The sequence below is a fragment of the Peromyscus californicus genome, unplaced genomic scaffold (genome assembly GCF_007827085.1).
Source record: "Peromyscus californicus insignis strain IS unplaced genomic scaffold, ASM782708v3 Scaffold_7__1_contigs__length_154581171, whole genome shotgun sequence".
Taxonomy (NCBI): domain Eukaryota; kingdom Metazoa; phylum Chordata; class Mammalia; order Rodentia; family Cricetidae; genus Peromyscus; species Peromyscus californicus.
Genome location: NW_026294595.1, coordinates 50,791,041 through 50,818,268, shown reverse-complemented (window position 1 = coordinate 50,818,268; position 27,228 = coordinate 50,791,041). Strand labels below are relative to the sequence as shown.

At 46.0% G+C, this 27,228-nt stretch overlaps 1 protein-coding gene across 7 annotated transcripts in view; it reads left to right on the top strand.

The window, feature by feature from the left end:
* Positions 1-27,228, top strand: part of Wipf1 (WAS/WASL interacting protein family member 1) — a 114,062-nt gene that overhangs the window by 41,486 nt on the left and 45,348 nt on the right. Inside the window, exon 1 of one of the 7 annotated variants that reach the window (XM_052723597.1) lies at positions 1,708-1,824. The exons of 4 other annotated variants lie outside the window; for them this stretch is intronic. The gene's annotated coding sequence lies outside the window, so the exon portion shown is untranslated. Of the gene's footprint in view, positions 1-1,707; positions 1,825-2,580; positions 2,605-2,718; positions 2,744-27,228 lie in introns of those variants that run through there. 2 more of the 7 variants (XM_052723598.1, XM_052723599.1) reach the window with 2 other exon arrangements.

The following is a 27,228-nucleotide window of genomic DNA, read 5'->3' as shown; positions in this document are numbered from 1 at the left end:
ACAAGGTGGAAGAGCAGTTGAAGATGATTCCCAACATCAACCTTGGACCTCCATCTGCATGTGGACGCACATACATGTGCAACTCACACATGTGCCCAAACATGTGAAAAAATACATACACATACCTGCACACCACACATGAAAATGGAAAAAATTAAATCTTAAAAATTTTAAATTAAGTCTTGAAAATTTTTCATTTAAAATTTAAAAACAGAAGAAACATCCACATGGAGAAGCCAGGAGAAGCGTTTAAAGACCTTTACTGACCCCACGCACCACAGCACACAAGAACATGCAGACCTGCTTAGTGGAAAACCGAGCTAGAAACTGAACTCAGAATGTGAGACGTGTGATAGCTGCCACACGTTCACATAGAGCCCTTACTGCTTTCCATCCACAAAGCTCTTTGCAATGTCTAATTCCAAGATGGTGAAGAGTTACGATTATTCATATTGTAAAGCTAATGTCATGGCTACAGTGTGGACAGCCATCTTGGCTCAGCTGGCTAATCCAGATGTACAATTCAGTCCCCAAACCAACCATTAGCTGTCAAAATAGGAGAATGGTTACTCGTGTTTCCAAAGCCAGAGCTGTAATCATGTGGTGACCCTCTGGAGTCCGACCATTGTCCACAGCACTCATTCAGGGCTAGTTTCCTTACTGCGGGGGCTCATGTGGAAACCACACTGAAGCATTACATGGGAAATGGTTTTGACATTTGACACGTGTCTATAGTTACCTTGCTGAAATCCAAAAACAAAAATCTCTTATAGCATTTTTAAAAAAGAATTATGCTAGGGTGGCCAAAAAGAAACCCATCTTGGGTTATTATTATTATTTTTTTTTGTAGGAGTCAAGTTGAACAAATTGCAGAATATTCCCGCTGGTCTAGGACATAGTTTTGTACCCACATACCACTTCCTACAGCCCCAAGTCCTTGTGTGTTTGGACCCTCCTGAGAGCTGGGGTGATTATCAGAGGAAAGAGGTTGGCCAGACAGGAAACTTAGACATGGCCCTGTGAGTCTCCTCTCCTGTCCAGGGCAGAAAGGGACATGGCTGGGGCACCCTCCCCCACACACACACCATTCCTTTCCTGACAGGCTAGCATCAGTTACTTAGTCCATGGAGCTGACAACACAGTGGCTTTGTTCTCTAACCTAAGAATTAGGGCACAGTGTCTGACAGCCCTACTAAAGAGGCTGGATGAACTTAAGACTCTCAAGTTCAGGCTGAGTGGCCAAGGTTGCAGCAGGACCCAGAAATGTGAGCCAAGACCTGGCTCTGTTCTGCTGGTGGTAGTGCGTCCCCTAGAGGAGAGTGTGGAGATATCGTGGGAACAGCACCATCAAAAGACCTTCCTTGGACATCTCCAGGGTGAGCATCAATATCTGGAACCCACCTGCAGGAGAGGGTCCAAACACCAGGCTTCCATATGGGTCTGTTCCTTTTCAGTTGTGGAACCCCAACTCTAGACTGGATAGACTGGGGCCGTGGACTCTCTCCTTCCCTGCTTCCCTGTCTCATAACATGGAGTCTACCCCCAGCCTTATTTCCTCTTTACCTGTACCTTAGGAGCTCCCCAAAGAAGCCAGGGAACCACTAGTCGGATATGGCCATTTCTATAGGCGCAGGGCCACCCCGGGTGAGAAGGCAGCTGGCCGATTGTATCACATGCCTCTGAGCAGTTAGAAGGCAGCAGCAGAAGAAGAAGGTGCAGTGAGGAAGTGCAGTGTCACATGCAGCCTCACAGGAAGCTGCCAGAAGAGAGCCGAGGACAGCAGTGCTCAGTCGGTTTTTTTTCCAGTGGATTAAAGTAACTCAGGTTAGTGCCTTTTTCTTTCTAACAAACCCTCCACGGTGGCTCTGAAATACCCACCCGATTGACTCCTTTCCCTTGAACCGACTTTGAGTGTGTCTCTAATGAGAAGAAACTGTCCGGGCTTTGAATGTAAGAGTCTGTGCAAAGCTGGTAACCAACCGCACGTTGTTAGAGGAACAAACATTGAGCCACTGTGGTGAACATGAAATTCTCAGAATCGCGGGCTTCCTTGTTTAGAACTTCTGTGCCTTTAAAAAGAACAAACTTCAGATGTTCATGAAGTAAGTTAGTTCATGGAATGCAGCTAAGCCTCTGCTCAGTTTTACTTTTTAGCACAAATCTGAAACAGGACCGATCAACTTGCGTTTGCAGACCTAGGGGGTGTTAGAGAAGACAGAAATACCGTGGGTAAAAATGTGTTTCAAGGCTCTGTGCAAAAGCTTCTTGTTTTGTGGACTTTTATCTCATGGAACCTATCTTTTGGCTTGCACTTCATGACAATAACTTCTCAGGCCTATACATTCTCTCTCTCTCTCTCTCTCTCTCTCTCTCTCTCTCTCTCTCTCTCTCTCTCCTTCCTTTCCTTACTAACACGAGCTGTGGGTAGAGAAGAGGGGGTAGGGCAGCTTGAGTGTAGATGGGGAAGTCCTCAGTTTGAGAAACCACACAACCTGGACTACAGCTGAGCCGTTTTGGAGAGGCCTAGAGACTAGAGTCTTCTGTCTCCATCTTATGCTTCAGATGGTAAAGAAGACGGGGTGAGTGCAGCACGGTGTCAGCAAGGTGGGTAAAGGGTCGTGTGAGGAGTTCTCAGGAGCATCTAGCCAGTCCAGACCACCATCCGATGGCCGCCGAGGGAACACTTTCGTGAACAGCAAAGTCAACAGAAATTCTAGCACAGCAGCCGACTGCTTCCAGACCTGTAAGGAGCAAGAAAAATGTCTCAAGAGGAGGAAGGAGGTCACTTCACTTGAGTGGCAAAACATTAGAACAACTGAGTTACAGGGAGGTGGCTTTTGCTTTTGCTGGGGCTGGGACTGGGGCTGGGACTCAGCCTCGTGTGCACAAAGCCCCGGGTTTGATTTTAATTGCAGCACCATATAAACTGGGTGTGGCCACGCACATGCTTGCCATCTCTGCATTTGGGAGGTGGAGGCAGGGGAATCAGGACTTTAAGGTCATCTTCAGTTACATAATGTCTTTAAAGTCCGTTGGAGCTGCAAGAGACCTTGTCTAAAAACAAACAAACAAACAAATAAATAAATAGCAATAACGGGTGGGGGTGGGGTGGGTGGGGACACGACTAGGATCAGTTTCCTGTTTCCTCTTCGTCTTGGGTCTAGCTTGAGCATTCTAACGTGCCTGTACTGAAAAACAGGGGGTGAAAGGTTGGTGGGCTCACGTGTTGTTTACATTCCAGTAATGCTAAATAACCAGGACAGTGATGAAAGTTAAAACGCACTGTGGGATTGCAGCATACTTTTCATTTTTTTACTATCATGTTGTGCAAGAAAGTGGAGAGGAAGCCGATGCCGAGGGAGGGTTCTCTAAGCTGAGACCTGAGCCTTGTTTTCCTAAAACCATGCCCGAGTGCTGACAGAGGCAGAGCGTGATTTCAGCGGGTGGGACCGAGCACACTGGACTTCTCTGCCGTTGGAGCCTTTGGTACCAACACCTGATGGAGACAGTGAGGTGGGGCTGCAGCGGGTCGCCGGGCGCTTGTTGTATGGTGCCGCCCCAGAGCACCAGAAGGAGGCTTGTAGCTTAGCGATGGCTGGGCATCCCTCGAAGGAGCACCTCTTTGGTTCTGTTTGCTTTGTAGAGTTTGTCAGAGAGCTTTGCTATTCGGGGAGTTTTGTATTATGCTAATCTGCTGTTCACAGTAGAAAGGGCCTTTTTATTTTGTTTAATGCTTTCCAGATGGGCCTGAGGTCGTTTTTGTGTGTGCATCGTTCCAAAAGCTGTTTCCATTTCTTCTTCTCTCCTTAGGCATTTCTTGGCCTCTTTTCCAGCTTTCTGCTTCCACTGTGTTTGAGATGCCAGGAAAGGCTTCCGAAGGGCTCTCCTTATACATCTTCCTGACCCCCAGGATGGAAGGGGTCTGAAGGAAAGGTGACTCCAGATGTTGGGTCACACTGGGTGGGAAAGCACTAGAAATTTTCAGTTGGGCCGTACTGCCAATTAAACACTGAGTTCAGCTTGAAGGAGAAAAGCGGGAAGAGATGAGTTGTCCACTTAAGGCTGGAGAGGAAAATAGTGCGTTTTATGAGGGACTGTACAGGCACATAACGGATTCTCTAAAGAAGCAAGGGAATGGGGCCCACAATCTTCCTTTCCCCCCAGACCCTGACACATACAAGCATCTTTCCCCCAGGAGCCCATGTGTTATGAGAGATGCACTGTGCATCAATGCCCACGGCTGTTTGGATGGGTACTCCTTTACCTACCAATTTTGTGATGTCTTTGTGCTAATGAAAAGTTATTGTTTTGTAAGGAACTAACTAGATACTTACCAGAGTGTCTGTTTTGATATTGTCTGGAGTGACTTTGGTTCCTCTACACTTGGCTTCATCCCTGCAGTTCAGCATGTATTTTACAGTACCGTGTATTCGTTTGTGGTTTAGTAAGACTTCTCATCACCGTGACAACATTTCTGCTGTGAGGTATATAATGGAGAAATAATTTGTTTGGCTCACAGGCTGGCTCCTAGACTGGTGGCGTGACAGGACCCCAGTGGAGTGAGAGAATGGCGGAGGAAAGATGTTCACCTCTTGATAGCCAGGAAGCAGAGGAAGAGACAGGAAGGGGCCAGGAATAAAGTATACCTTTCTAGGTCACAATCTTAGTGGCCTGCTGCCTATAAGTAGGCCCCACCTCTTACTTTCCACCATCTTCCAATAGTGCCATCCTCTTATGAGTCCATTATGGAATTAAGCCATTGATGAAGTCAGAGCCTTCATGATCCAGTCATGTCTCATGTCTGAACACCGCTGCAGTGGAAGCCAGGCTTCCAATGCATGAGCTGTAACAGCTGGAAATCGTAGTGTGGCTTGAAATGAAGTCGTAGAGTTGTCGTAAGGTTGTGTGTGTGTGTGTGTGTGTGTGTGTGTGTGTGTGTGTGTGTAGGAAATCCCTAAGGGATTTTGTTTTCTCAGCTAAAAAATCATTAGATGAGTTGGGCGTAGTGGTGCATGTCTTTAATCCCTGCTCTCGGGAGGCAGAGGCAGGTGGATTTCTGATTTTGAGGCCAGCTTGAGCTACATGGTGAGAGTCTGTCTCAAAAGAACTGAAGCATTATTAGATGGTACCTTGGAGTCTGCAGTTACTTGAACCATGTCTAGACTAAGATGTTGTTACACATGGATGTGTGGACTCATTGGGAGAGGTCGCCAGTGGACACTGCTGTTCGCTGTATGGCGGTACTCAAGTGTCTTCTTTGATCTCCAGGCCAGCAGCGGGAGGATTTGGTCTTCCTTAAAGGCACTGGCGACCTGCAGGAAGATTCCCACTTCAGGGGACCGGGGAAAAGTCCAACCAAAGGGCCGCCTAGTACCTCACCAACCGCTCTGCAGAAAGCTATAGAGAGGCAGCTTAAGGAAGGGGATTGGGGCCCAGCTCAGCATCTCACTGCAGTGGGACTGTCAGGACAAGCATACAAATTCCACAGCTCATTTCAATGAACATGCTTGATGAGCGGCCACCAGGATTTCTCCAAAACCTCTCCCACAGATCACCGTGTGTCCCCGCGTTCTCTTCGCCCCTTCCTTCCTCTCCCAAATTTCTCCACTGCCGCTGCATGCCTGTCACCTTCTGAAGGCTCAAGCCGGAACCTTTATGTGTAAATCGTGTGTTTCCTCGTGCAGGCGTTCAACCCAGAGCGTTGAATAAACGTCCTTGTAAACAGGGAACACAGCAACTCTGGTGAGCCACGCTACCGGAATGAAAGGAGAGGCTGCGCCCGAGGGAAATAATGTAGGAAAACTAATTGGTATAAGATGGATCCTGATGAATCAGGAGGGATGACTAGTTTACTCATTTTATTTTTCTTTTAGTGATTTATAAGGAAATAGCGATAAAAGAAGGCTTGACGAAGCCAGAGGTAATTTGCCTTAAAAGACACAAATGTCAGGTTATTGAAAAACTATTTTCCTTTCCTCGTGCCAAGAACATCTGGCTTTGGGGAAAGTTTAGGAAAGGGGCTTGCGGAGGCTCTTGTCATTATTTTAAACTTAAGGAGGCGAATAGAAAATAGAATCTTAGTGGGGTTTGTTGTTGTTTGTTTGTTTTAGAAAAAGAGGCTTTAGGAGGCTCCTTCCCCTCATTTTTTTTTTTTTTTTTTTTTGGTTTTTGGAGACAGGGTTTCTCGGTGTAGTTTTGGAGCCTGTCCTGGATCTCACTCTGTAGCCCAGGCTGGCCTCAAATTCACAGAGATCTGCCTGGCTCTGCCTCCCGAGTGCTGGGATCAAAGGCATGCGCCACCACTACCCCATCCCTTCCCTCATTTTTAAATTTGGAGACAAAGACCCAGAAAGGACAGTGACTTGTTGGAGGTTAGAACAGCTCATTAGTGATAGGCCTAGGACAAGGCCCCTGATCCCCACACTGGTCAACACAAAGGATTAATATTGAGGTGCCCGAAGAACTTGGGGTCTGGATACAGGTGCCTCTGTGGTATCTAGAGTCCCGCCTCATGCCTAATAGGGGGTAGATTAGGAAGTTAAGGGTTTGCCAAAGCAACCTCTGCTTGCGACTACGTCCTTGTGTATCTTCCTGGGAGACAGCAATGCAATTGTAATTGTGTAGGCAGAAACCTAATCCATTTTACCTACACAAAACCTGTGTGCCAGTGACCTGGTCCTCAAGACTTAGGTCTTTACAGAAGAGGAATAGTTAGAAATCGACCCAGGATAGGACGGGAAAAGAGGTTGAGTCTTGTAGACACAGATGTGGATCGAAAACTCTGGATGAAATCTGTTGTAAAATATAGATGAGTATCAGGGCTCACAATGGCCTGGATGTAGCAGTACTTAGGAAAGCCAGCCATCCTTAGCATTGATTCCAAGGTTGCTGGTCCACCTTCAGAAACGGAAGCAAGCTCATTGTCTTAGGAGGGGATAATCAGGACAGTAGGCATGGTCAGTGGACTGCACTATTTGTACATTCTCATACGCCCAGCAGCTCCTTGTGAATTTTAAGAAGAGTTAGCCATTTTGAGGCTAAGCCTTCTGGCTTCCACACAAAGGGGAGACTTTAGGGCCTCTTCTGTGAGGGCTGAATTTGAAGTTGTTAGCCTGCCTCTAAACCAGCTCCCATCTGGACTCAAGCTTCTCCTTCCACAGACTCACAACACAGATCACTTCCCTGACCCTAGAAAGTATAAGGACATCTCCCAAGTGGTAATCGAGCAAGCACTTCTTCAGCAGACACTGGTCGATGTCCTCTAATCCTGCTCAGTGCTGGCACGGTCCACCTAGAGACAGCAGACAGCTCGGTTCCCAAGACTGCTCCCCGCTTCCCCGTCTCTCTCCTTTAGAGGCGGGTTACAAGTGTCACTACCTGTGATCGAACTCACTGGCTACAAACTGGTGTTGCCACAAGCCCTCCTTAGGTTTGATGAATTTGCTGGAGAAACAGGGGGAGACAGTTAGGTGTACCTGTTGATTATAAAGTGTGTCACATAGGACACTGGTAAGGATCTGCCCAGGTTGAAATACGAGAGAAGGGGCTTGGTGTGCCCCTCGGCTGAAATCTCCACTGCCTGCCCTCCAGCTCTCTGGAAACTCTCTAGCCCTGTCCTGTTGGGTTGGCAGAAGCATAGATAATGCCATAAACTGACCAGGGAAACCTGTCTGTTCGGCTTTCTTGGCTTCCAGGGGGGGGGGGGGCGGGGGCAGGGAACTCCTGGAGAATGAGGAGAGTCTTCTGAAGGCAGAGATGGTCAGGGAATTCCTTTGTGGCCTCTTCTGAGCCAAAAGAGCTGGGAAAGAGTAGGTGTTTTATGACCCTCCTGGGGAAAGAGAACCCTAGCTCTGGGGCCTAGCTTGGTCAGGAGCTGTAGAGGAAACCAAAAGGCGTGTATGTTAGCAGCACAGCCGCTCTTCAGGGTCTTTCCTGGACGAACGGCAGCCTCTTCTGAGAGTCATTTTCCCTTCTCTGTTGGTCCTCTCTAGAATATCGCAAGCCAGCTGGAGAGATGGCTCCAGCGGGTAGTAAGAGCACTAGCTGCTCTTCCAGAGCACCCAGATTCGATACCAGCACCCACACAGCTCATAACTACCTGTAACTCCAGTCCTAGGGGAGCCTCTATTAACCTCGGTGGGCAACAGGCACACACATGGTTCATAAACATACATGCAGGCAAAACAGAACAAAACAAAACAAAAACTCTACACATACAATAAATCAAATACTAAAGCGGCAGTGTGTGTGTGTGTGTGTGTGTGTGTGTGTGTGTGTGTGTGTGTGTGCGCGCGGTTGTTCTCCAGCACTGGTTCGGATAGACTGGCTGGCCAGCAAACCCCAACGATCCTCCTGCCTCAGTCTCTGGGGCACTGAGATTACAGACATGAACTGCCAGACTAGGCTTTTAAAAGTGTAGTTACAGCCGGGCGGTGGTGGCGCACGCCTTTAATCCCAGCACTCGGGAGGCAGAGCCAGGCGGATCTCTGTGAGTTCGAGGCCAGCCTGGACTACCAAGTGAGTCCCAGGAAAGGCGCAAAGCTACACAGAGAAACCCTGTCTCGAAAAACCAAAAAAAAAAAAAAGTGGGTTCTGGACACGTGAACGGAGGTTCTCAGGCTTGTAGAGCAAGCCCTTTATCAACCGGGCCATCTGCCGATAGTGTTATAAGAAACACAGGACATATTCAGGTTCTGCCTTTAGAACATACAAGCCCTTTAGATCCTGGGTTTTATTACATAGTTACGCTTGATTTCTGCATGCTTTTCTTCTTTCCTTCCTCCTCCCCCGCTTCCTCCCTTTTATGACATTTCCTCTTAATTTGGAAACATTTATTGATCACCTTCCATGTAGACCTTCTATTCTAGTTGAAGGCTGTGAACCATAAGCAATATCCCTAAGAAATGCTACATGTGGTTTTTCATTGTTTGTTGAAACAGGGTGGGTCACCCTGTAGCTCCGGCTGGTCTCATACTCATCATCTTCCAGCCTCAGCTGTCCTTGGGAATGACAGGCATACATCACCATACGCAGCTTTCATAATGTACACTCTTGGAAGGTAAAAGAGTCACAATTGCTAAGAAGTAAACAGGGCCAGGAAGGAAAGAGGCACAGTGGTAGGTCGGTGGATTCAAGTGGGTGAGTGAGGGCGAAGGTCATGAGAAGGCGGTACGGACCTGGAAGGACTAAGAGAAATTGCCATGCAGGTACATGGGAGAAAGCGTAGGGCGGCGAGGCAGGAGCATGCCTGGCATGTTCAGGGAATAACCAGAACCGGTGCAGCTCAGGCAGAGTAAAGGAGGAAGTAGATACGGAAGCAAAGTGCTGGGGGTCCTCTCTGCCGGCAGGGACTCCGTATTCCATTCAAAGTGGGAAATAACTTTAGAGAACCTTGGGTGATGGGAGGAAGTGTTCTGGCCTTACTGTGCTGTCAGTAGACTGCAGGAATGCAAGAGTAAGAGAGAGAATCGATTAGAATCCCGTGTGCTGTGCTGGCGAGAGAGGAAGGCGCCACAGGCCAGGGTGGCAGCGGTGGCCAGGGTGGCAGCGGTGGCCAGGGTGGCAGCGGTCGCCGTGCGGAGGTGCGCAGCCTGGACGGTTGGAAGGCAGAGACAGCGAGAGCAGCCGGAGAAACAGCTCAGCTAAGAGCACTGGAGGTTTGTTCCCAGCACCCATGTCATGTGACTCACAGCGGCCTGCAACTCCAGCTATAGGGACCCCAAAGCCCTCTCTGACCTTCTTAGATATTGTGCTCACATGCACGTACCCACACACATACGCAATATTAAAACTAAAATCTTTTTTTTTTTTTAAAGATTTATTTATTTATTAGGTATACAGCCTGTGTGACTGCAGGCCAGAAGAGGGCGCCAGATCTCGTTACAGATGGTTGTGAGCCGCCATGTGGGTGCTGGGAATTGAACTCAGGACCTCTGGAAGAGCAGTCGGTGCTCTTAACCTCTGAGCCATCTCTCCAGCCCCTAAAACTAAAATCTTAAAAAAAAAAAAAATCAGTAAGATTAACCGTTGAATAATGTGACAGAGAGAGGAGGTGGGTTCCTAGAGTTTTGACCAAAGCTCGTGAAAAATGGAAAAGCCATCAATAGGAAATGAAGGCAGCAGGCAGGGCATTTGGAGAGTAGGGCGAACATCACGAGTTGAGGTTTTTATTGAGTTTGAGGTCCGTGTGGAGAATGGAGTATATATGTTTATACCTGGAAGAGGGTTCTAGAAAAACCTGGTCTTTCTCAGTGGTCTTAGCAGACTGTATAGGGTCTCTCCCGAATTAACCTGTAACTCACGAAGCACTTGTACAAAAGGCAGAAGAAGACTGGTGTGGTGTTCCTGTGCATCGTGTGGTTTCTGTGACTGAGTTCAGAGACACAGTGCTTCTGGGGTAAGCAGGGAGAAAGCATGATTCTTGTCTCAGGCCTTGTCTTTTACTTAATTGCCAATTGATTCCACAATTTTTTTTTTATTTTTTATTTTTTTTGGTTTTTCGAGACAGGGTTTCTCTGTGTAGCTTTGCGCCTTTCCTGGAACTCACTTGGTAGTCCAGGCTGGCCTCGAACTCACAGAGATCCACCTGACTCTGCCTCCCGAGTGCTGGGATTAAAGGCGTGCGCCACCACCGCCCGGCCTGATTCCACAATTTTTGTCTTAAGAAACAAAAGGCTACTTTAAAAAAAAAAATTGGCAAAAGCAGTGACTGACCAAGTCCAGCCTTCCTCGGCTGATGTGGAAACAACGGAAAGAAATGTCAGATGGCCATAACTTTCACATTTATATAAATGTTACATGAAAGGTAATTGGAATTGCATTTGTCACAGACACTGTGCAGTTCCACAAATTTTAAGGAAATAATCTTAAGTTATTTTTTTTTTATGGGAAAGGTGGTCTATTACATCATCTGGGAAGATCTGAGTTCTCATGGATAAATTCTGAGTCTGTGCAAAACTGCTAACTTACATTTTGACATCTAAACTCACTTTTCCGACTTCGATTTTTAACCAGCTCGTATGAAGCCCAGTGAGGTTGTGCATTCCAACAATCCTAGCATTTGGAAGGCAATGCCAGCAAGGTTGTGAGTTTGAAGCCAGCTTATCTACATGGCCAGGCCTTGTCTCAACAAACAAACAAACAAGACCAACTTGTATGGACACAAACCAACGATTTAAAATTAGCCCTTAATTAGAATACTGCAGTGATATTGACATTTCTTCACTGAGACAGGTCAAGTTCTAAGTTCTTACTGTTGCTCTCAAATTGCCAGGAGAACATTGGTCAGGCTTGTCTGCAAATTCTCTCTGGACCTCCGCCTGCAGAAGAGGCAGGTGAGTCTTTTTTACTGAGGTGAAATTTGCCTCAGGGAGCAGTGGCGTGACCTCCTTCCACAGGTCTGTGTGTGTCCGGAGCTCGCTCCCATCCACTTCCCAGAAGCGTAAAGTAAAACAAATCGGAGCATTTTGGTAGTTCAAAAAGCATTTTGTAATTTGACATATGCATCCAGTTATATTGCAGAAGGATCTTCATGATAAGCCTAAAATAAGGTGGAATCCACACATTTCAGGTAGTTGCTCTTGGGTGGGAAGAGCCACATAACATGTTTTCCTTGTCCTCGGCCACAGATAGCAATGGACACCTTGGGTGCAATGTTGTCTGTGGACTGAAAACGTGCTGCTGTCAGACCCACAGAACACCCGACCTCTCTTCCACAAAAGTGATTAGTTGATGTTAGCCAGCAGCAATGTCCCAATCTGTGCGTCCGAATATGTCTGGAAATGGGGGTACCGTCAGGCAAATGCCGGAGAGATTGCTGAGTGAGAGGCCTGCAAGCCTTGGAAAGTCCAAGCAGCCTCCCAAGGGGTCATTAGGAGGAGCAGTGTTCGCCATTGTTGATATTTGTTCTTGTTTGCCCTGACTCAGAAATACTTGTTATTAAACAACCAGGATGCTTTTTTAAAACCGGTTAGCGAATTGTCCACACCTTCTGTTGCCTGAGTGAACCACAGAGTCCTGGAGACTTCTGTAATTCCACAGCTGAAAGACCAGTGCCAGGCACTGCTCTGGAACCTAGTTCCAGCACTAGACACAGTCCAGTTATGAAATGTGTTGTATGTAGCCTCTGTCCTACTCTGAGAAAATGAAAACAAAGCATTTCTGTCAGCAAGTGAGGAGAAATTCCCACTAGGGTCCAGGATGGCAAAATTGAAATCTGCAATTGTATCTCTAGTTGACTGGTTCTGTGCCCCGCCTCTTCAATAGCAGCCCAGGCTAGTCCACACTCACTAGGAGAATGGTGACAGGTGTCAGAACTATGAAGATAACGGAGGTGAAGTGCCCCAACCCCCACCCCCAGGCATAATTTAGATTCTTGTTTTAGTGGCCTCAGTTTTCAAAAGATTAGAATTCTGAAGGAAAACATTTATCTCTACCTCTCCTTGCTTTCCACTTTTCTTAGAAAGATTCAAACCAGGGTTTGTTTGCTCATAGAGCTCACAGTGACCACCTGTCCGAGTAGGTAAAGGCTCACTACAAACTGGTCTCCAGTACTTCTCACTTATTGGGGCCAGACGTTGGCCTTTTTCGGCTACAAGGGTCAGGGCTGAAGTTTTCAAAGTTGGATATATTTCTGAGTGGACAATAAACCACACTTTTTAAAAAGATCTCTCACAAACACTCATTAATAAACCCAGATGGCGGACCCCAGGGATGTGTGAGGAATCTTTGTGCCCATCCCCAAAGCACCCAACTGGCTTTTAGATGGTGTAAGATACAGTGATTATTTCCTGTTTCCACCTGAAATCTATAAGCAGGATAAAGAAATAGTGCTTCTGGGCTGGAGAGATGGCTCAGTGGTTAAGGGCCCTTACTTACTACTTGCAGAGGACCTGGGTTCGATTCCCAGCCCCCACATGGTGGCTCACAACTGTCTATAACTGCAGTTTCAAGGAATCCAGTGCCTTCTTTTTCCATGTGCACCAGGCTGGCATTCATGTGGTCCACAGACATACATGCAGGCAAAACACGCATACACATAAAATAAAAATACCAAGAATGAAAAAGAAAGTAGTACTTTGTCTTTCCTAGCCCCTAGGAGAAATTTTGCATTTCCTTTGTGAATATAGCCAGAAAACTGGGGTAGAATTAGGGGCCCTTGTGACATCATCTCCTACAGAAAGTTGTAGATGTTTTATGTCACCAGGTAGCAGGCTGCTTATAAGACGGTATCCAGCGATCCAAAGCCGTGAAATACACGCCCTTGTGTTAAAACCCCTCATTCAGAGCCCAGCCTGTGACGGAACAGTGCTTGTTGGTGCAGCTGTGCTTCCTGTGTGGAACAGATTTCATGATTCACCTTGGCGAAGGAAGTACAACAGAGAGGGTGGGATGCCCTTCTAAGATCAAGTTACAGAGAGACGACTTCCGCTTCCACCTTGGGGCTCTCGCTCACTCTGAAGACAGCCAAACCACAGTGTCATGAACTGCTCTGTAGAGAGAACTAAATGCCCCCGAGTCAAGGGAGGCGTTTTGCCAACAGCTGGGGGAGGAGGGCTTGGGGTGGGGTGGGCAGAGACAACCGAATCCTGACCTGTGTGTAAGCTTGGAAGCAGTTTCTCCCTCAGTCCAACCTCCAGATGAAATTATAGCTGAGGCTGACACTTTGGCTGTAGCCCATGATAGATATTCAGCCAGAGGCACACAGACTGTGTGAGATCTCTGCCCCATGGGTGCTGTGATATAACGGTCGTGGTTGAAGTGCTCGGTTCCAGGGTAATTTATTACACCGCAGTAGATTAATTGATGCATATTATGATTGCAGGCATTTCTAGCTCTTGTTTATGCCCATTTCTACTTTAAGTGTAGAACGTGATAGACTGTCCACTCGGTCTTGTTATCTAATGCATAAGGAAACACATGTATTAATGTCTAATTTGTTTTAAACCATTCTGATGCCATGAATCTCCATCATTGAAATGTCTCAGTTCTCTGGGGCGTATGGAGAAATCAAATTGAAAATCAATCAACTAACAAGAAGGAATATTAGGAGGGCATTGGTAGGTGCTGCAGCTGTTTCTGTCATGTAAGATTTATAGATAAAAGCTGAATTCCCTAACTTACCAGCTCTGAAAACTGGGAAAGATTAATATGAAGATGTTAATTCCTTGCAGGTGGGGCTTGCATCTGAAATGTCCAGCAGCTGGTGGGAGCGAATGCAGGCCAGCCAGAGCAAATGCCAGCCTGAACCACAAGCAGTAGAGTATGTGGCTCGATGTGGGAGGGTAGAGATGTGTGAGTCGGGATGCGTGCCCCTCCGAGCTCTCCTGCTGTAAATATGGCGTCTGCCCGAGCTGCCCGGCTTCCTTCCCGGGACTGTGTGGCTTGATCTCCCTGTCAGTGGTTTAGAAGATGATTTTGACAACTATGGATAAGCAATTCTTTATTTAAATAATTATTCATTAAAGTATACCTTAGGCTTGGTGTGGTGGCCCATAGGTGCATGTAATCCCCTGTAACCCAAGAAGTGGAGACAGGAGAATCACAAGTTCATCCTTAGCTACATAAGACCCTGTCTAAAAAAAAAACCAAACCAAAATAAAAAAAAAAAAATCATGGATAGTGTGGTGGTTTGAATAGGAATGGCCCCATAGACTCATATGTTTGAATGTTCGGGCCCATAGGGAGTGGCACTATTAGGAGGTGTGGCCTTGTTGGAGTAGGTGTGGCCTTGTTGGAGGAAGTGTGTCACTTGGAGGTGGGCTTTGAGGTCTTATATGCTCGTTAGACTTAGTGTGGTACACGGTCTCCTACTGCCTGCAGATCAAGATACAGAACTCTCAGTTCCTTCTCCAGCACCATGCCTACTTGCATGCCACCATGCTTCTCCCCATGACAATAACTGACTAAAACTCCAAAACTGTAAGCCACCCCAACTATATGTTTTCCTTTATAAGTGTTGCCATGGTCATGGTGTCTCTACACAGCAATAGAAACCCTACCTAAGACAGATATAGTTTTACATTTTATTAGGATGGCACCCAAATATGTACTTAGATTTCTTTAGATTAGCCAAAGTAATAAAAACATTAAGCAAATTATAGCTGTACATCACTTGATAAAGAGGGAGACAGTCTTAGAAGTGCCGTGTGGGTGGTTCCATCATTGTGCTGACATCACAGAGTGCACGTCAACAAAATGAGATTGCACTAAGCCATGTCCGACAGGGCCGTCATCATCTCTGTGGTCTTGCCACTGGCTGAAATGTCACTGTGTAAGGTGTGACTATCGTTTTGGTAGTGTGAAATGACCACAAAATTATGAAGTTCACCGTGAATAAATCTGAAGTCGGGAAATCACTGCCTTAAGAAATTATCAAGAAACTATACATATATAAGCAGTGAAAGGTCATCAGTTGAGGTGCTGGAGAGGTGGCTCAGTGGTTAAGAGCAAGTGCTGCTCTTCCAGAGGACCTGGGTTCAATTCCCAGCACCCCCGTCCAGCAGCTCACAACCACCTGTGTAAGTCTGGCTCCAGAAGGATCCAACACCTCTGTCCTCTTTGGGCACCTGCACTCATTATGTTTACACACTCACACACAGATGCACACACATGCACATGATTAATAAAAATGAGAGCTAATCAGTTGGAGGCTGTGGATCTAAGTTTAATGAGGTTCTGTCAGGGTGTGCTATAACCCATGAAGCCCTGTTTAGAGGGGAGGACTCCCTGTGCGTTTTGCCTCCCAGACTTCCAGGAAGGTGTCCATTGCCCCCTTTGTCTTTCCTGCTAGAGCAGGAGGCAGGAGTGGGCAGTGACTTGGGGGCCCAACAGGCTTCCTCACTGTTGTCTCATCAGTAAAATTCAATTCCAACAAGACACATTCCAAGGCCAAATGTCTTGTTGGTGCTGAAGTCACCAAAGGTTAGTGTCTCATTCTACAAAATCTAGTGTCATGGCTGTATTGGATGTAGCCAGGTCATGTTCAGACAGACTGGGCTAGAAGCAGAAAAGACACCTGGCATTTGAAGGCTTAGTACAAAGAGAATATTGGAGATCTTTTATGAGATGGAGGCCAGTGATGTAGGGAATGAATGAGAACCAAGTATGACAGCCCGCCCGCATAAACCCTATGAAACCCATTACTTTGTATGTTAACCTTAGAAATTAAAGAAGAAAAAAATGACTTTAGTGTTAAAATGATATTATAGACATCTTAAGTTACATAAATTTTATAGTTGAAGTTGTTTCGTGTCATCTTTTGAAATGTAGAAATGAGAAACTGCAAGTTGTAGATTGCCCGGCATATCTTCTCATGGAGCGTGCTGGTCTACCTTCCCCCATCTGCAGACATCAGAGCGCACCCTGGTGTGGGAGGGTCATGACTGTAACTGGACTGGGTTTATCTGTGACTGTGCTTGTCCCTACCCTGATCTCTGGGTTTGGGGTTCCATTGGTTTTCTGCACACACCTGATAACTCGATGGATCTCAAGCTCCGTGTGCACAATCCGTCTCGTGCGAAAGCTTGCCCTGCGCCTTTTTTTACAGTTCTGATTGATGGCTCCCGCACGAGATAAGTCTCTGCCTTGTTACTTTGTACTGTTAAGTATTGCTTAGGTACATCTCTTTTATATTTCCCACATCCCACCCCAAGTGAGACAAGCAAAGCCTGTCTGGACCAATACAGATAAGCCTCCTATTTTCAAAGCTTCTAGTCCTTTCCCGCACTGCCACCAGAGTGAGCTTGAAAATGTCCATGGTTCCATTGCCTAAATAGCTTTCATGGGTTCCCCAGCAATTCTAGGCAAAGGTCCAAACTCCTGAACACTGCCTGGCCCCGGACCCCTCTTCAGCTTCACCTTGCACTAAGGCTCTCTCCTGGGCTGTTGTGGTTAGCCATAGCTGGCGGCAGCTGTTCCAGTGCTCCTCTCTTTCTACCCGGGGTTTCTCTACCTCCTTCAAGCATAGCTGAGGTTCCTCCATGAAGCCTTCCCTCTCCACTGCTCTGTAGCGTCTGGAACACTTTCTGAATGCCCGTCACTGCCCAGTCAAACATGCTATGATGTGCTCACACGCCTTCTCGCCCACCTCCCTCTAGAGCGAGTCCCTCATTTCTTGCCTTGGAACCTCCCCTACCACCTCAGTACATCATACAGGTACTGGTCATTGTGTAAAGTTAGTAAATACAGGCTAAACGGGAGGATAGAGGGTAAATGCTGACTTTTTTAATGGTGCAAAGAAAAAAAAACTTTGTAAATTCAAGAGGGATCTTGAGAATAGAGTATAATTTAGGATGTTAATATTTACTTTTGCCTATAAAAGAATCGTTTCTGATTTGGTACATGAAGACAAAATAGAATTTAGAGCAACATTAACTTCTTTTGCAAATACATCCAGGCACAACCTTTCTCCTTATTTTGCTTCTGTTAGATTGAAGCACCAACCTGGACTCAAGAAATGACTTGTGGAGCCTGAACCCAGACTTATGGCCCAATTTTGGTACATTGCCTAGGCCATTGACCCTCTGAGTGTACTTACTTCATTCACACACTAAGATAGCTGATTTACTCCGTGGCTTCTAAAGCATCCGAAGGCTTCTAGGGTCCTGAAGTTGGGAACTTCCAGTCTTAGTGGGCTTGTTCTTGATACTATAAACTCTCCTTCTGGCGTATTATATATGAACATGGAGTTAAACCATATGGGTCACTATTCTGACCCATTGAAGAAATCAAATTAGGGTAAAGATTTTCCAGAAATATAATCTTTTGTTTTAACAAGGATATGGTGAGTGGAACATTCATTTTATGTGGGGAGAGGGAGGGATTGTAAGCTTTCCCAATGGGCCGTTTGGATTAAGCGAGTTAAAATTGTTCAATCTCTGATCTGGTGCCTCTGTGTCTATCATTTATTTTATAGCAAAATAGTAGCTGTGCACAAGTTTGTGTATAGGCATTTTTTTTTTCCAAACAGGGTCTCACTCACTATGTAGTCCTGACTAACCTGGAACTCACAATATAGATCAGGCTAGCCTCAAACTCACAGAAATCCTCCTTCCTCTGCCTCCTGAGTGCTGGGATTGAAGGCGTGCGCCCCCAAACCCAGACTCTAGAAGCATACTAACTAGCATCGGCATAAATTACAAGTAAGAACTAAGTGAGTGCCAACAGGAGAATGTTAAATAGAATCACATTTTCAAAGGACATTTAGGTAAATGGAAGAATAACAAAGATGGGGCTGGAGAGATGGCTTAGTGGTTAAGAGCACTGGCTGCTCTTGTAGAGGACCCAGGTTCAATTCCCAGCACCTACCTGACAGCTCACAACTGCCTGTAACTCTACTTCTAGGGCTTCTAACTCCCTCTTCTGGCCTCCTTGGGTACTGCATATATGTGGTACACATATACACGTGAAGGCAGAACACTCATATACATAAAATAAAAGTATTTTTCAAAAATAACAAAAACTAGGAAGCTTTTGTGGCAAGAGATACTTCAGAACTACATACAGGATAATCCTAACTTTAAAATATTTGAGACGGATATAGAACTAGAGGAAAATACTCTCAAAAGTTAGCGCTAATACCAGTTGTCACAGTAATTGGAAGGTAGAAGAAGCGAGAAGATCAGGAGTTCAAGGCCAGCCTGGGCTACATAGCAGCTTCAAGGCCAGCCTGGGCTACATAGCAGCTTCAAGGCCAGCCTGGGCTACATAGCAGCTTCAAGGCCAGCCTGGGCTACATAGCAAATTCAAGGTTAGACTGGGCTTCATGAGACCCTGTCTCCAAAACCAAACAAACAAACAAAAACAAACAAACAAACAATGTTCATTGCTTCCCACCACCACTGTAGTAATTTGTCCTTTAAAAATTTATTGTGTTCACCATTTTACAGAGAGGACTCTGTCTACTCTTATAATTTGGGAAAGAAAACAAAAAGTATGAGGGGTTTGTCAAAGGCATTATTCTGAGTGCCCTGGAGAGGTGGAAAGCCAGGAGAATGTGATGTTTACTGTCTGGTAACACCAGCTTGCAAGAACTGCAGGTGTCTACCTGGCAGTAACTGCTTGGGGCAGTGGGAATCCAGGATTAAATGCCGCAATGGGCTAGTGGACGAAGGAAGCGTCTGTGTCCCCTCAGGACACCTTACCAGGGCTGACCATGGCTCTTAAATGCCCATGGGACCCTGCAGCGTCATCTCCAGGTGCATCCTTTTTCAGAACTAATCCAGCCCGCTTTAGTAGGACATTCCAGCCACCCCTTAACTTCACACTGACCCCACATCCTAGGAAGAAAGACTTCCAACAAAGCCTTCTGCACCATATCTGCTACCCTTTGGCAAAGCTTTTGGGTTTTGTTTTGTTTTGAATCATAATGCCAGGGTTTGAACCTGGAGCCTCACATTTGCTAGCTGAATGCCTTACCACTGAGCTAAAGCCCTAGCCTTTTATGTGAATTTTTAAAAGTCCCTTTTAGAAATGATTGACTCAGTGAGCTCAAGACCTAATACACGATTATACAAAGCAAATACTTACAAAGCTAGGCTGCAGCGTGGTCATGGGAGTGTTAGCTGAGAATATAAACACTGGGTGTATGTATGCCCCCTTGCACAGCTGTCTCGGGCCAAGTGTTTCCTGACTGAGCACAAAGCTTCCTGACACCCAGAGCAGGGCTAAGGCATTTTGTCATTTCCAAAGCTCCTCACAGCCCCTGGCACATAGGAAGCCTGAAGTGGTTCGTGAATTAGTAAATATGTATATATAAATAAAATACAGACTGAGTAGAACTTCAAAAAGTAGGAAAGCGAAGAACAGGCTCTAGGGCAGGTTTTCTTGTAAGGATGGGCAATAAGGGGACCGGAAAGCCAGGGCGGGCGTTAAGGGAGGTGCTTACTGTGTTGAGGCATGGGCTCCTGAGCCCCCATGTAAGTTCAGATTCTTGCTATGTTCTTCGACTTGTCTATGATTCGACTCCGTCATCATCATCATCATCATCATCATCATCATCATCATCATCACCACCATGCTGTGAGATAAGAGTTGATAGTATTTCAAAAACTCCCAGAATTAAGCAATGTTAAACAGTCCTTAACATGTAGCAAGAGTGCGGTGACGGTAGTTAGTGTTATTCTTGTTTTCATCTCGTAAGGCTTGTTGAGGACTCAGGTGCAGTTGGGTAGCTAAAAGTCCTCCAGGTGCCTACACCCCTACAAGACAGATGCTGTCCTCTCCTCTGTCCACTGGCTCCCAGCTGCTTTCTCCTCTTGCCTCACCTCTGTCCCGACTCCATGATTCCCAGTTCATTCTTGAGGGACTTGCCTAGGGCTTCCTTCTTCCTTCCTTCCAGGCCAGACCGGCTTACAGTGTGAGCTCCGGCCTGAGTGTGGCCACCCTGGTCCAGGGGCTGCTCTTGCTCTTGTCCGTTGGCTAGGGCTGGAGTAGACCCAGCTGCAGTTGCTCTCACAAGAGGAATGAAGACATCAATATTACGAATATTGAATTCAATATTACAAATAGAGAACTTCAGTTCTAGAGTAGTCTTGGAAACTGTGAAAAACATTTTTAAAGGACGTAAAACCGTGGATAAGGAGCAAGATGAACTTTAGCACTTGACCCATGAATACTGATTCATTTTCTAAGACTCGTTAGCTATTGTTAAAATCCACAGGGGAAGCTATGTGACTCAGAGCCGTGGAAATGCAAGAAAACCTCAAAGGCCTTTGCTGAACTCGGCCTTGTAGGCCATGCCCTTTCCACCTCGGCTTCAGTTCACCTTGCAGCCTCTCTCTTCTGCTGTTCCCAGAGCTGCCAAGAAAACACAGTGTGCCCACCACCCAGAGATGCCACTCGGCCTTCTCATGCTCTTCTGGAACTGAGGGAGAGCCGTGTGAGGGAGGGACGGTAACACTACACGTGGGCCGTCCCACAGACCACACGTCTGTTTTCTGACATGGCTGAAGAACCTCAGACTTCCACTATTCTGCGTCTTCAAAGTGATGAGAAACCCATTTGTTGTGAAGTTAGACCACACTAGTTTGCAAGCCACGTCTGACCTGAGTGACTGCTCCTCTGGTGCCAGTGGCCCAGGCTGCAGCCGAGGACAGGCAGGTGGCCACGTAGGCTGGCTGGTGCCTTCAGTCTTGGAGAGGCCTTTGTTCCTCTGTCCTTTCCAGATACCTCTGGTTTGGTATTTTTCCTGGCCGGGGAATAGCTTGGGAACACTGAACACAGTTCACTCTAGCCCTTAATGATCAGTGTTCTTTCCAGAGCACTCTAGAAGGTTATGCTGGATTTTACCTGCTACAGAGGATGGCTGAGTGGCGTGCCACCTAGAAAGACACATGGCAGAAAGTGCTGTAGCACAAATCTTAAAAGGTCTTATTAATAAAAACAAACCCAGAGCCAGGTATTGGGGTGAAGGCTGAAAGATCAGAAAAACAGAAGAAGCCACAGCTAACCTCACTTCGCCAGTGCCTCAGCTGATCCTGTTTCCTCAAACTGGAAGCCTCTGAGTCCTCATCTGAATGGATCTCAGCTGAATTGCTGCCCAAAAGCCTAAAAGCTTAACCAGGCTCTAGTTCCTCATCCTTTTGCTTTATATACCTTTCTGCTTCCTGCCATCACTTCCTGGGAGTAAAGGCGTGTGTCACCATGCCTGGCTGTTTCCAATGTGGCTTTGAACTCACAGAGATCCAGACGGATCTCTGCCTTCGGAATGCTTAGGATTAAAGGTGTGAGTGCCACCATTTTCTGGCCTCTGTATCTAGCCGCTGTTCTGTTCTCTGATCCCAGATAAGTTTATTAGGGTGCACAACATACTGGGGACACAATACCACCACAAAGTGCAAGGCATGGAACAGCCCTCACGAGGCCACATGAGCAGGCATTTGAGGGTCCCAAACCCTCTGCTTCCTGTGCCCAGTTGGAATGTTGTAGTGAACCCCCGAAGAAGCAAACTGCTGATTAAACCACTGTAACTGTCCCCACATGTCATCTGGGCCCTGAGTGTTTTTTTAACTAAAAACCTCACTGCCCCGTTGAAAGTCGATGACACAAAATCTTAATCACTCTTTCCTGTTTTCCCCTCCCATTCCCACGGGACCAAGGGAAATGAATAGGCCATCAGCCGCAAGGTCAGTCTTCTAGAATGACCAAAGCCGAAGAAAAATTTGGGTACCCTTAACTCTATTTGGAATAAATACTTTAAAAGAATAACATAAAACCAATATTAAAAGCAGGATTTAAAAAGTGGTTGACAAGGCTCATCTCAAGTAACAGTTATTTGAAATAAATATCAAATGCTTTTTGAAATTTTGGTGGGGAACACCTTTTTGCTTAGAAAAATAACCACTTTTACAGAAAAGGCTGCTTCCCCAAACTAAATAAAACATTGATCTCTATTATTGATGTGTTCATCTCACAATTTCAAAATTTATTACTATTATTATTATTAAACAAAGCCTCACTACATAGCCCTGGCTGCCCTGGAACTGTCTATATAAAGCAGGTTGCCCCCAAACTCAAGAGCTCTGACCTGCTCTGCCTCCCAAGTGCTGGGGTTAAGGGCATGTGCCACAAAGTCCAGCTAAGGATTATTTTTAATGAACAAAAATTGGAAATCCAGTATTGACTATTTTCAAGATGGCAGTTTGATGGTGTATTTTTAGGATTCCTTCTCCTGTCTTAGTTCTGCAGGTAAAGTACCATGGCAAGAAGACCCTGTAGAGAGGTCTCAGCAGGAGGAGGCCGAGTGTTGTGGGCTCAGAACGAGCTTCCCGTCTAGTAGTGGCCTGAGGAAGGGGTGTCAAACTTGTCTTCCCACCTGTCTCCTGGAGAGCAAGGTGGCGGGGAGCCCACCTGTCTCTTAAGGTGGGAAACCCTCCCTGGCACATGCAGTTTTGTTCTGAAGCCACCCCGGGGAGGACGGCCTTGCCCACTCAGCCCTTTTGACACAGACCAAAATGACTGCATAAGCCAGACCTTCAGCTTTCGGCGTGTGTGCGGCCATGGCCAAGGTAAACTGCTCTCTGGGGTTTACTCTGAGTCGAAACCAGCTGAGCTGTTTATTTCCTTTAAACCATACACAGATGCGTTTGAGCTATCTTTGTGTCAGAGGGCTTTTTTGTCTTTCATGGTGTCAGCATGCCACTTCCTCCCAAGTCATTGCTTTGAACGAGTTCTGTAAAGGGAGATATTCCTGCCAGCTCTGCCCAGTGGTAACTGAGTGAGAGCAGGACCACTTTACCGTGTGTATCATGTTTGAGGAGGAGTTCATGAAAATAATTTGTTCCCTAATTTTTGGAAATAAGATGGCTGAGTGAGCCTGAGGTCACCAGGAAAAGTTGCACATTGCTGCTGAGGCATCGGCCGGTTAGAATGATACACAGAGGTTTAGATAGGGTTGTGTTCTTATGAGACATATGCTTGATCTCCTGAGAATTCCATGCAATGCTTTATATGTGGACTTCTACTAAATCTTTGATTCCAGGTTCTCTGGTCCTGATACACTTTAGAAATTGAAAATGGGCATGGTAGCTCACACATGTAATCCATCCCAACACATGGGAGGCAGAGGCAGAAGGATGGCTATGAGTTTGAGGCCAGCCTGGGGTGCAGAGTGAGACCCTGTCTCAAAAAAAAAAAAAAAAAAAAAGAAATCATAAGTTTGAGTAAAGCCATCCTTAGCTTTCCTTTTATTATTCCATAAAGTATTTTTTAACAGTGAAAGACCTTAATGCTTTTGAACATGGGCATGCCAACAAAAGCAATGTTTTACTAACATGTTTTATTAAACCACTCTTTCCCATAAGTTTATAAACTGCTTTTGCCATGAAGATAGTAATGCTTTATAATATCTTAAGAATAAATTCTAAACTTCTAAGTTCTTTTATGCTCTCACTAAGGAAAACAGAGCTAGATGCTTCAAATGCATCAATGTTTGTAATGATGGGTCTAGTATCAGATTTGTGTGCTGTAATTGAATTGATTCCTATCAAGTAGTTTATTTATTAAGAGACAGAGGAGTTGCTCTTACTAGAAAATTAGTTCTGACTTGGTCCTATCTTTTTATGGACTTGTTTTTTTTGTGTGTGTGTGTCTTTTTTTTAAAAACAAACATTTGGTTCTAGTAAAGTGATACCAGATATCATTTACTTCTCAAGAGATAAACTGTACCCTGTCTTTTTTATTGTCTTGTAGCATGTTTTAATGACGTTGCTATGATGTTAAGAGGTTCTAAGCCAGGCTGTGGTGGTGCACGCCTTTAATCCCAGCACTCGGGAGGCAGAGGCAGGTGGATCTCTGTGAGTTTGAGGACAGCCTGGGCTACAGAGTGAGTTCCAAGAAAGGCGCCAAAGCTACACAGAGAAACCCTGTCTCGAAAAACAAACAAACAAACAAACAAACAAACAAACAAACCCAAAGAGTTTCTAAGGCTGCTTTCATACACCGTGCGGGTAGCGGCTGTGAGTAGATCTAGAGTTGGGAGTGTCCCTGGTCTCCACTGCCTGAGCTGCTGTTGATGCTGCAGCTGTTTCTGAGATATTCTTGTCTTTGTTTATCTCTCAGTGTTTCTGAGAAGTAGTCATCGTCATTTTCAAAATAGTGGGATAGAGGAAGCAATGGGGGGAAGCGTTGCCTCAACCTTTGTGCCGTTAGCTGTCGAGGGGAAGTCCGTGGACAGCAGAGCCGAGTTTCAGAACTGAGCCTCCAGAACGGGGTGTGCCCCAGAAGCAGAGTGCTTACGTAGCACTCGGAGACCTGAGTTTGATCCCCAGACCTGGAAAATGGACAGTAGGCTGTGGAGGTACACACATGTGATCCCAACACTGAGGGAGGCTGAGGCCAAAGAATTGCCAGGAGTTCAAGGACAGATAAGCATGGGTTATGTAAGACCTCATAGCAAGAGGCTGATGGAGAGAGCCCGTATCGAGGACGGAGAAGAGAGGGGAGTCTCCTCAAGGTATTTGGCTTCTGGAAAGAGTAAATGAGGATGAATAGGAAATTCTGTGTACAGGATAAGATTTCACACTAATCTTCACACTGCTTTCCATGAATGCCCTGTCAGTGAGAGTTGGATGTGTGAAGTATTTCTGTGAGGTGTCCCATTTTACCGAAGCTTTATTCAGCTCTTGGCATGGGTGCCTCTCCAGTCAGGGTGCTATCATTGGGTAGTGGCTGAACTTGGGCATACAGGTAGGCTGGTGGCTTCATTTCTCACCTGTTCAGAGAGACCAGGGCCTTGCTTAGGCCTGTTTTCTCTCAGTTCATTTTGAGCTATTCTGGAAACATCCACAGACAATTACTGTTCCTTTGTTTACCTTTCAGCTCTAGACTAAAACATCCTGGAAAGCAAGTGTATTCCATTCTCAGGTGGGACATGACTACCCTGAAGGGCCGTTAGTCATTTTCTTGATGGATTCAAGAAAGATCATGTTGGTTGTAACAGAGGATTCTGGGACAAGTGGCTCTCCTTTCATCTCCTGGACTATAGCTTTCCTAGTGGTTGGTAACAGCTTTCTTCAGTTGACATACAAGGCAGTGAGCATGAAACCAGTTTGCCAATGTCTAGTTCATCTCAACCTCCAGGAAGCCGTATGTCTGAGAGGCTTGTTGGGCACTCCTCTGCTAGTGGATGAAGATGGGCTAGCACACGCTGAATGGATCAATGCCAGATCCCTGAAGTGGGGATAAGGCTAGGTAGAAATAGACTGACGTGACCAGTACTTAACCTTTTTTCAAATATCAGACTCCCCATTGCATTACATCTCTCTGTATTACCCCTTTACCCTCCTTATCGCTCCCCGCCTACTCATGTTTCCTCCTTTACCACGTGTCCCTACTTGAGAAGCTCAGTTCGCTTAATGATGTGCTAAGTAATGATGGCTGAGGCTAATGTTTAATGTGTGCCAAGCTCATTGCCCCAGAGCATCTGCTTATCTAGTTTAGACTGGGAGAGGTCTAAAAAGCAAAGAGCATCCACCTTCATCTCAGGTCACGACTTGGTCAGAACTAGGTAGAGAGAAGGAAGACTACAGGTAGTCATTCCAGCCTGGTCACGGTCCCTATGCAGGTCATTAGAATAGCTTTGAATGACCCATGCTCAGAAAGAGGGTTTGATTGACAACTTTGCAATCCTAAAAAAAAACCAATCAATCAATTTTCCTTTCTCCTAAAGTTTCATAATGGCAACGGAAGTCAGTGAAGATAAAGGAAGCTTCGACCGACTAGGTCAGCCTCAATTACTCCTTAGTTTCTGGGAACTTTGGTCTTGTGAATGACATACCAAGGTGGGGCTGGACCTAGCCCCTCGTCCTTGCATCAAGGTTGAGTAAGGCATTGCACCATAGGGAATGGGCTCTAAAAAGCCAATTCGTGTACCCGGGATAAGTCCTGGTCCCATTGCCAGGGGACCCATAAACACATCAGGGATGGGGGTGAGATGGGGGCAGGTTGAGGGGGAGCGGGAGAAGGGGAGGGGGGCGGGCGGAACAGGGTTTGGTATGTAAAAGGAAAGAAAAAGATTTTTTAAATTAAAAAAAAAAAAGGTTTTATATGGTAATCATTTTCTCAAAGCATAACCATATATGTACTGATGAAACACACACACACACATACACACATACACACACACACACACACACCCCTGGAAGATAAATACTATGTCATCATATCTATGCATGATCAAAATAATTAGTAGTGGGTGATAGAATTGAAGTTTATTTAAAATATTAAAAACAAAGAAAGACAGAATGAGGTGACTCAGGGTCATAATACAAGTTTCCTGGCTGTGCTTGTGTAGCATAAACCCAGGTATTCCTGCCTTTGTCTCCGAGACAGGAAGCACTGTGGGGATATGTGCCTAGAAATCCTGCACCCTCTTTTCAGCCTGGCGCAGAGACCATTCTCACAGATGTCTCCGTAAATTTAACCACAGTTACAAAATTAAGCTCCGGGGCCTGGCCACTGCCCACCAAGTCCAGGGGCTAAACATTTCATTTAGTTTTGAAAAATCATGAAGCCCGGTGTGAGAGTGCTTGCCTAGCCTGTGTGAGACCCTGGAATTGATCCCCACTCTCTGCACTGAGGGGAAAGAAAGAAAACATGACGCAATGGGGGATACTCTGGTCTAACTAGAAGGAAATAAAGAAAAGGTTAACCCTGTAATTAAAACATATTCAGGTGACATTTGATAGGAAACTATGTAATAAGGAAAGAGAAGATGACAAATGGCGAGGC